The sequence below is a fragment of the Gymnogyps californianus genome, unplaced genomic scaffold (assembly GCF_018139145.2).
Source record: "Gymnogyps californianus isolate 813 unplaced genomic scaffold, ASM1813914v2 HiC_scaffold_64, whole genome shotgun sequence".
Lineage (NCBI taxonomy): Eukaryota > Metazoa > Chordata > Aves > Accipitriformes > Cathartidae > Gymnogyps > Gymnogyps californianus.
The window spans coordinates 325,891-336,140 of record NW_026114457.1 but is presented as its reverse complement, the minus strand read 5'-3'; the positions used below and the strand labels follow the sequence as shown (position 1 = coordinate 336,140).

General features: G+C 42.3%; 1 non-coding gene across 1 annotated transcript; it reads right to left on the bottom strand.

The window, feature by feature from the left end:
* Positions 1–688: 688 nt before the first annotated feature.
* LOC127029047 (small nucleolar RNA SNORA47) lies at positions 689–818 on the bottom strand. Its single transcript, XR_007768118.1, has one exon. It is a non-coding gene; the product is annotated as a small nucleolar RNA SNORA47 (small nucleolar RNA).
* Between the last annotated feature and the right edge of the window lie 9,432 nt (positions 819–10,250).

The window sequence follows — 10,250 nt, the reverse complement described above, 5'->3', positions numbered from 1 at the left end:
CTTTTCACTGTTTTAGTGATAGTTATGAATTATTGGCTTACTTTGCTGATGCATTCCTTTATATTGGCAACTTAAGATTTTCAGAGGCTACCTATTTCTAGCTGTGAAAAAAAATTGTTCTGTGTGAAACAGTTATATAGTAAGTTTTAGTTCACCAGGTATCTAAAAAGGCACTTCTGCTAATAGGAGGGGGAGGAAACCTGTATGCTAAAAGAAAGTTTTTGCCTTTTTTTTTTTCTTTTTTTTTAAGTTGACCTCTATGGTCTTTGATAGTAAATCAAACTACAAATCTTAAAATGAAGGGACAGCAAGCCATCTTGTACATGCCTTAGTAGGAACCTTAGCTTTCCCTCTCCCCAATTATTCAAGTAACAGCTCTAAGAATAGTCAATCACTGGTTTATTGTTGCCATGCAAAGAAGAAACTTGAAAGGATTTAACTGAGTTTGCATTTCATAAAGCTTTTTGAAGTAAGACATCATTCACCTTCTGAGAGGCATGGTCTCATGCAGTCAAACACTGACTCTGCTTTCAGTACTGCAGCTTCCTCTTTCAAGTAGTTGTGTGCCTTTATTGAGTAGGAACACTCGTATTGAGCTAAAGAGGGCTTTTCATCCCCTCCCTTAGTGACCCCTTAGAAAGTTTTAAGTACAAATGAGTTAGATGAAATGGTGTGCAAGCCTTATGTGCAAATGCAGTACTGCTTTCCCTCATGTCAGGAGGGGAACATGAGTTGCTGTTGCACTATTATAATTTTGGGGGCTATAACCAGTAAGATACAGCATAAAGTTTTAACTGTCTTACCTTCTCAGTCCTCCAAACATCCTAATAAAGTCTTTTCCAACTTATGCTACTTAATATTCATCACTTAGGGAAAATTGCTTCTCTATATATCCACAGTCAAAAGTTTTAGCAGTTTACTGTGTATGTATAAATATTGCTAATGAATATATATAATCTGTTATATATTTAACTGTTAAGAATAACATTACATTAATCAGTTTATATAAACAAATTATTTTCTGTAGTCCTAATAGTGAATTTTGCAAAGCACCAACTTACCAAACATATTTCTGAAATTTAAAATAAACTAAGAGTAGGTAGGTTCATATCTTCAGTTCTGAACAACCCAGCAGGCAAGTAAAAACACAGAGCACATTCATCATTGTGTGAAAGCCACTGGACTAAACACCTATGCCAACAGGGGCTCTGAACTATTGTATACATATGAAATATTTTTATAAAACATACCATAGATGAAACTGGAGTTTCTGTTCTAGGAAGAATGGACCCTTTGCTGCTGCAACTGGCTGTATCAAATGTACCTGACACGAGCTTTCAACCAGTAGATAACAAATCCATAGCAGCAGGAAGAGATGTCAAAAATAGCATCCTGTTATGAACAAGATGCATTTAAGAGAACGTGCATACCAACGGATTTTGTTTTATATGGACTTTTTATAAGTGCTGCATATCTTTGTGACCAAAGAATGTGGATTTTTTTTCTCATCCAGTTGCTGCCTTATAAATGTTTTTCATCTGCATCTTATTTTAATCTGGCAATACCTCTCTGTTGATGAACATGCCTGCATACCGGTTTCTATCGCACAGCTAGCATTAATCTTGGTACAGCCCTACAGTGTAGCAGGGTACCATCCGCTAGCATCCGTTTGTGCTGAAGTGTCTCGGTGTTATTTCAGCACTGCAAATAGGGCACACGCTGTCTCTTCTGCTGCTCCTCAAGCTCCTTGGTTAAGGCGGGGGGGTGGGGGGAAGAGCGTTAGAGCCTGGCCATCCCACCGGCGCACACGCACTGAGCGCACACGCGGCTCTGTGCCAGGGAGGCCGGGCAGCGGACCGGGCCCGGCAGCACCTCCCACCGCTTCCCCCCCGCGCCGAGCCAGCCGCCCACCTCAGCTCCCCTCGGGTCCCGGGGAGCCGCGCGGCGCCGGCCCGGCCCGCGACGAGCGGCCTTTACCTCCCCGCCGGGTCCGCCGCCGTCTCGTCCCGTCCCGTCCCGTCCCGTCCCACCAGCGGCCGCGGCGCGGCACGGGGGGGCCGAGGGAGGAGCGCGGCCCGCCCAGCCCGGCGCTGCCGCGGCTTGGACTCCACGCCTCGTGTTCGGTCTTAAAACTCCTTCTTCCTCTCCACCTCCCCTTCCCTGCCTATCTCCCGCCGGGGCCGCGCGTGGATTGCCCAGTCTTGCCGTGTGCTCAGGAGCTCCGGGAAAGGCAAAGAATTGGGATGTTACCCTGAGTTGGCAGCTGATGTGCTACCCTGTAGCTTGGGAGGAGCATAACGAGTAGGGAATCCATCACAGGAGGACAACATGACCAGAGGCCAAACAGCCACAAAAGAAAATGAGATCCATAGATACTACTTTAAAAATACATCTAAATTACTTTTTTGAACATTTAGGATCAGAAATGATCCTAAGAAAGAATGGGTGGAGTCTCAGGAGTGATCCTGAGAAAGAAATGCCAGGGAGGAGCCAGCATAGAAGTAGCCTCAGCCAATTCGTGGGCCAGCAGAGCACCTCATCTCATGAAGAACTGACTCAATGTGCTGTTCCCTGCCCTTCTGTTGTAAATGTCTTACAGCTCCTACTCCTCAGCCTCCCTCTGCTCACCCTCCATGTTTCCTCCCTTTTCTAACCAAGGACGATGGTGGACTTGCCTTGTCTTAATATGCTTAGGTCAAGCCTGATTGCTACTGCAGACAATATGCTTTGGCCAAACCTCAACTGTTGGGCCATGTGAGACTAAAAAGTCTGCACAGGTGATCAGACTAGAATTTGTAGCAACTTGAGTCTTGCACTAAAATCTGTTCATCTTCAACCTTTTCCCCCTGCAGTCCTTCACTTTCTTCTTCCCTCCCCCAGCTCTTTTTTTTCTTTTAAATCATCAGGTTTTTTTCATTTAGCTACTTTCTACCCACCAAAAAAAAATCAAACAAACTGTTGATTAAATAAAACTGTGATACTTACTTGAGTTACCACCATCACACTCGTCACTGGATTTGGTTTTTTTCAGCCTTTTATCTTCTTTATTCAGCCTGTAACACCACAGGGCAGGAATAGTCTCTAAAGTGCCCAGCGATGTTGAGTAAGGCTTAGTGTGAATCAAAATTATAGTTGCAGTTCCTTAACTTCCTTGGCAAACCTCTGATCTGCACAGTGGGAATAATAATACTTTTTTTCACTCCCTCCTTAGAGATATTCAAAAAACATCTAGACACGGTCCTGGGCAACTGGCTCTAGGCGACCTAGCTTAAGCAGGGGGTTGGACAAGATGACCTCCAGAGGTCCCTTCCAACCTCAACCACTCTGTGATACTGTGATTACCACAGAAGGTGTGGTGAAGAACTGATTGGCAGTTGGATACTACAAGGATGGAGGCCACAGACATATCTAGGCAGGCAGAAAGAAGTCTTGAACTAACGATAGCAAAAAAACCAACAAAGAGCCTAAGGAGAGTGGCCAATTCAAGACTTAACGGAAAGAAACAATGTGCTGTCCAGCCTACCTTTCACCAGAAGAACTCACTTCTACCAGTTATCCTTGAGGTCAGGATTCATGACCCAGAAGAGGTTAAGCTGTGAGAAGAACAGCAAGCACATGATGAGTTTGAATGGTAAATATTAAATAGGAGTTTTGGAAAGTACACAAGTGGTTATTCTTTAGCCTTCTGCCAGCCTACAGATTGGAAAGGCTAGAACGAAACTCTGCCAAACCTTGCCTGAAGCAGTTTGTGCTGCCACAGCGGCAGGTGCCATAGGCCAACCACCCTCCTCCAGCTTGGCAAGTCCAGCATTCCTCTGCACAGCATAACAAAGAAACAATAGGTTAAAAAAAAAAAGGAATACAATGCACAAGTAAGTGGCACAGCGCTGGGCCGTTTCGGCTTTTTGAAACATTGTCACATGCTTTCTAAAGAGCAATTCTCTGTTGCCTGACGTTGTGCAAAGTCCTGGTGTTCCCGAACTTTTGCTCAGAGGCAGGTCCGAATAGGACTCTCTATTCGTACATGATTGCTTTGTGTGACGTAGGTGTGCTGATCCTCTGCAAAGGCAGTGGCAAGGAAAACACTGCTGAGGTGTTTCTGAGGTATGTTTTCTGTTTGGAGATTTTTTGGAGATATTTTCTGATCCGTGTCAACCAAGAGGTTGGAGTTTTTTTGGTTGTGATTGCTGTGGGAAAGCAGAGCTTCTGGCTGGGTGGGTTGTTTGATCGTGAGCAGTTGTTAAGCTTTCTACTGAGGAGGTCTGTGTGATGTGGAAATGATAACCAGGAAGCACTAGAGATGGGCTTCTTGTGTTTGTTCTGGTTGAGCACAAGATAATTGGGTGATCAAGACCCCTGTCCGGCTTTTTAGAGCTTGTTTAAAGCACTTCATGAGAAGGAGAGTGTAGTTGGGATGTTTTTGAAAAGTATGATTTTTTGGAGACTGTTGTTCTGTTTTTCATTTTACCATATAAACACTTCATTTTAGACATCTGTCTTTATACAACAAAGACTCAACTTGGAAATTGCTCACAGTACACATCAGGAGGAAAATCACAAATTCTTTAAAATAGCTTTATCCAGTACATGTCTTTAGTGTCAAATTTTGGAGGTATTTAAAGAAGGATAGCTCTTCTGGTGAATTTGCAATATTTGGGGTCTATTATGGATTGAGATATTCTGTGTATGTTTTGACTTGACGGAGAAATATATATGAAAGATGACCGTGAGTTTCAGCTTTAGCTACTTTCCCATGTTTGTACATGTGGCACCCTGTAGAGATCCTGCCACTGGGCTGATGGTTTGAAATCGGCACCTTACTTGCTCAAATGCCCATTACGTTGAATTTTGCCACAGCCAGAATTGAGTGAAAACTGGATGTGGTTTTAAGCTTGTAATCATTCTCACTTTGGGTAGCTGCTGCTTGTTCTTCCTCAGACCTTCCGCAAAAACCTGGTTTCTTCCAAGGCTATATATTTGGAGTTATTTGAGGGACGGTGGAACATTGCAAAAATGTTTTAATAACTGTCTACAAAAAGTGATGTGAGCCTCACCTGTTTCCTGTGTATGTGGCACCACAGCAATTAGCTAAGGAAGATCTTTCTATTGTCATTCATTTAGAAGTCCTGATATGTTTGCTCACCTAAATGAAGCGTTTACCCCCTGCTTGGATTCAGCATTTCAGATGACAGCTGCACTAATAGTTGGTGTAATCATAGTGCCAGCCAAATTGCAGCAATGTTACAGGTGTCAGGATGCTTGCTTATTTTCAAAACACTGCACATTTCAGATTGCGCATTTCTCATTTGAATAATTACATGTTTTATATTCTTCTACATGCTGTTAAAAATAGTCCAGAGCCTTAAAATCCATAACTCTTGACAGCTGCAGTGGCGTGATTTTTTACTGACTTCAGTTGGAGTGACTCAATCATCTGACAATTAGCAATGATTTTACAAAGCATATTTTGGAATCTACAAGGCTCATTTAGAGTAAAAAATCATTTTCTGCAAAGTGAAGACAGCAGTCTTCACTTTAGGCTTTCACACTGGTATTTTTCACTAACTACTCACCACTTTAAGTTTCTATTGATTATGTAAGAATAGGATATAGTTTCATTGATGCTTGCATCAATTTTTTATGACAGCACCTCTTCTGAGTTCAATGCAGTTACTTGGAATTTACACTAGTATTAATAAGAAGAGAAATAGATCTCCAGCCCTAGATCCTCAGAATGGGAGGTAGTAACCAAAACATATCTGAGCACACTGATATTTATATCACACACAAAATCAACATGATAAATATGTTGTTAACATTGTACTCAGGCCCTCAAGTGTTGCAGAAATGCAAGAACTAGAGTTGCCTGAACATTTATCAGAATTTCCAGCTGCTGAATGCTTAACTGCATGATGCTAACAGTGTTGTTTCAATGTAGTTTTCTTGCTTCACGATTTAATATATAATTATATTCTCATGCCCTCTCTACTTCCAAAGGCCCTCTATGGCTTTTATTGCACAGGAGGGAACGTGCTTAGCTAGCAAGCAACTGGATCAGAGTTTTTTTTCTTCACTTTCCCTTTTCCTCACTCAAAACTCTTCTTCACACCTTCTGGCCTGCACCAAAAATCCCATGCTCTCCCTTGGACTATCCCTTCTTTTCATCATTAGGATTCCCATGCTTCCCGCACTGTACCATCCATGCTACAGCAGTGCAGTTACAACTAATGCATGACATGAGGCTGAAGAAGCTGCAGCAAGTGGTGCTGACAGTTGAATAAATGACTCTTTTATGATTTCAAATTTAAGCACATCAGTCACCTACTGTTTTCAAGTCCTGTTGGTTATTCATGTATTTAAAGTCAATCACCACACTTTAGTGCTTTGATGTCCAAAGCCAAGCTTTGAAGGCTCTGATCAGTACATGGCCAGTGTCTTACTGTGCTGCAGTCTTCCAGAAAAGCTGAAAATCCAAGATCTTAACTTCTTTGGGCTGTTAAAATTTCCATAAGGTTTTCAGCACACATAGAAGTATTTTGACCAAATTCCAACCTCGAGAATCGCAGCTCCATATGGATAAATTTTCCCTGCGCTTTCTGATGGCTAAATTTTCTCTACACTTTTCATTGTTGCTTCTTGTCAGAAGTGGTCATGCAGTAGCTGTGCACTGGCATACCATTGCCTCGTTCTTCTAGGGCAGCGACAGTATTACCAGGAGTGCAAAAGGTAGAGACCACTTTATCTCCAGCATGGCTACATCAATGGGGATTGCGATCAGAGCAATGGCACAGAGGAGTGCACCTGCACAGCATCTCCCAGGCGCAGAAGAGATTTCTGCACTGGCTTGACATGGGCTGTTAAGAGGAGCTGAGCCAGAGGCAGACTGAAGGAGTGCAGAGAGTCTGTTCTCACCAGTCTGATGGCTTCAACACCCTTTATAATTGCAGTGGCAGCTGGAAATGCAGCTGCTTGTCTGGCTGATGGTCAGGGGAACAAGAGACCTGGGTTTCCTTAGGTTGGAAGAGTGTCTTACACATCTCTGCCCTCATGCATCCTCAAAACCAAAAAGTCCTTCGTCTGCATGTAGGAGGAGTGCTAGAAATTCTGCAAAGGCTGATTTCACCAGATGAATGGCAATGGTTTTCCTGCTTATTTATGACTTCATCAGCCTTATCATTCATTTGGCCTTCAGAAACCTCTTTTTTTGTGAATCCCCACCCCTACCCTGTACTGCCAGAAGTCAGAAATAGTCTGAAGGACCATAGCAAGAATGAATAGAGGACTGGAAAACATGGCTGGAAGGTCAAGCTGAAGAACTGGGTTTGTTTATCCTAAAAATAAAAAAAAAGAAGAGTGAGTAGACATGGACACAGACTTTGGATGCATGGTGTTGAAGAGAATGGTAACCAATTATCTGCCTTATCTGTGAGGGAAAGAGCAAGCATAAATGAGCCTAATATGCAGCAAAAGACAACCAAGTTTGGAAAACTTTCCCCTTCCATGGGCCAATATCATGAAATCTCCAGGCAGAGAGCAAGTTTACAACAGTGAGTTGGACAGCTGTCCCCTAGGTGTTCTTGTCTTGTACCAGATCCTGCCTCCAAGAAGGCAGCCAGGATAGATCTCCTGGAGCTTCTTCCAGCCCTATCCTCTTTGCTATTTCATGCTGCAGGGAACATGTACAGGAGCAACCTAGCAATGTTGTTGGATCACTCAGATAGGGATCAGCTTGTGGGTCAGGTAGGTGTCAGGTCAATTCATCTCTTGAAGTGCTCTCTACCCTTAATTGTAAATTTTAAAACACTTGTGGTTTGGTTTTTTAACTCTCCACTTCATCCTGTTGTTGGTACCTCTCTCAGGCTCTGCCATTACAGCCATTTGCAAAAGCTACAGAAGTTTTTACTTTTCTGAAGACTTTTTCAGAGTTAAATGAATTCATACAATTTCACTGGCTTCCATACTGTGCAACCTTTGCATCTTGATGGAGTCAGACTCCCTGTTTTGCATTTCATTTCAGTGTGTTCTGTGAGACTAACTAGAACTTACTAGGAAATTGAGTTTTTCTAAATGATTTTTCTGATTTATCTCCCTTGATCATGTTTTCTATTTCTTCTCCGATGTCACATCTCTCCATGTTCTTGGTCTCAGTTTTTCCTGCTGAGTAGTGTTGACTGCTGTGCAGCATACATTTTTCCTGCAGAAACAGAGCTAGAATGGTAAACGTTTCTCTTCAGTCTTCTCTTTGCATTAAAAAAAAAAATAAAAATCTATCTTCATATTAATCAGGAGAGAACGTGTCCCCAGCAGCCTCTCTTCAATCTGAGCCTGACATGGAGGTTGATATAACAACTTGCAGTACTGATTTAAGTGCCACATCTGTTACTGAGAAATAAAAACCTAGTAAGTGAGCATCCCTCCATGAAATGTTAACCCTTTTGTAAAGACCTATTTACACATCTAAAACCCCGAAGGCATTTTTAGCTGATGTAAATCACCATAGCCCCAACTATGCGGTTTTACACCACCTATTCTGTTTTACACCAGCCACTCTCCTTCACATTGACAATCTTACCTCTGACTATGTAGAACTATAATCTGTAGATCTGTGGTGCCCACATCTGGATTGGCACCTGTGGATGTGGCCAAGCAATCCCCAGCAGGTCAAAAGCTCTGGAGCAAAATTTTCTTTTTAAGCAGGCCTCTTTCTCCAGACCTACCCTTTAACATTGCTCAGTTTTGATGATTAGTCTCCTAACATTGCTCAGGGTGAACAAATTGAACAAATTTATCTTCTAATAAAGCTGCCAGGACTCATGTTGCTGAAGTCCTCCACGAACCTAATGCCCCTTCACACTGTTTACAGAAAATTGGGAGGAAGTGAATTGCAAGAAGTGGTTTTGCATATGGTAGCCTGAAGTCCATCGTCTCTACAAGACCTGGGAGCAGGTCCTGTCTGCATATAATTGAGGTGGGTTAGTTAGAGCACTGTAAGCCTATATGCAGACCTTACTTTGGGCTGAACGGCATATTTCAGCTTAAGCCTGTGCTTGTCTGACCTAAACCTAATGGAAATAAGCTGAGTTTAAACTAAAGGAAGACTGATTTTCACTGGCTTTTGCACTAAATCAGCTACATCAGGTTTCAAATCACACTTTGAAAGAAGACCCTACAACTCTGCATGCAGGCAAGCCTTTAAGCTTCAATTTGTTTGTGTGATGTACAGACCATAGAGTACAAAGGGTATCATTGTTCTCTCCCCGTGTTCATGCTCTGATCCACACGTTTCTTTCTTTCTTCACTTGTTATTTTCTGCTGGACCCATGAGGTCATCTTAGTTTGACTGTTCATTTGTGACTGCAATAATAATTTTTTAGAAGATGTCACATGTGGTGAAAATACCTGTCCTAATACTGTTAACAGTGTGGTGAAAGACAGGCAGATCTTCACCTGGCCAGGGCTGGAAGCAGACTCTGGAAGTGCTGTTTTCCTTATCTGGTACTGATTTCAGTCTCAAGCCTATTTGCCAGCATGACATGCCATCAGATTTCCAAAATACTCTGAGGAAAGATTTGCACTTACAGCTGCACACTGATGAGTGCCCCCTCTGCTTCCCCTCCCCCAGTTCATTAACATGTATGTCTTCCCTTATTAGTGTTTGTCATTATGTGAACAGCTGGTAACTGTTCTGTTTTCCTTCTTGTCAAAAAGAGAGCTTCACAGCCATGAGGAAAATTAGTATTAGGTACAAGCAATTTTTAATACTGGCTCCAGGTCCATTAATTTTTTCATTATCGTTATCATCATCATCATCATGGCAAGGGTGGGCAGGTAGGCTGCGGGCCTGATTCTCATCTCACTCGGAGGAGTATAAAGGGAGAGAAACTCTTCCAAAGGCAGCAGGGTTACACCAATGCAAACCAGGGTAAGTGCGAATCAGGGTCTGACTCTCATGACATTTTTTTCATGGCTGCCTTTAAAATATGAGCAGTTTCTCTTCCAAATCCATTTTAACTGTAATTAACTGTAATGAAGATTTTTTTTTTCTACTTGTATTTCTCAAATACGTGCTCCATCAAAGATTTTAAATGACCCCTCTGGCTGTGTATCTTATGATCAAAGTAAAAATTATTTCTCTCACGTATGTAAGGAGAAGATGAAAAAGTAAGAGATAATTGGAAACTAGACGTATTTGCTGAGGTCTTCACTTTGATTTTTCCCTCAGTAGATCACTGGTTAAGGTGGAATATGCA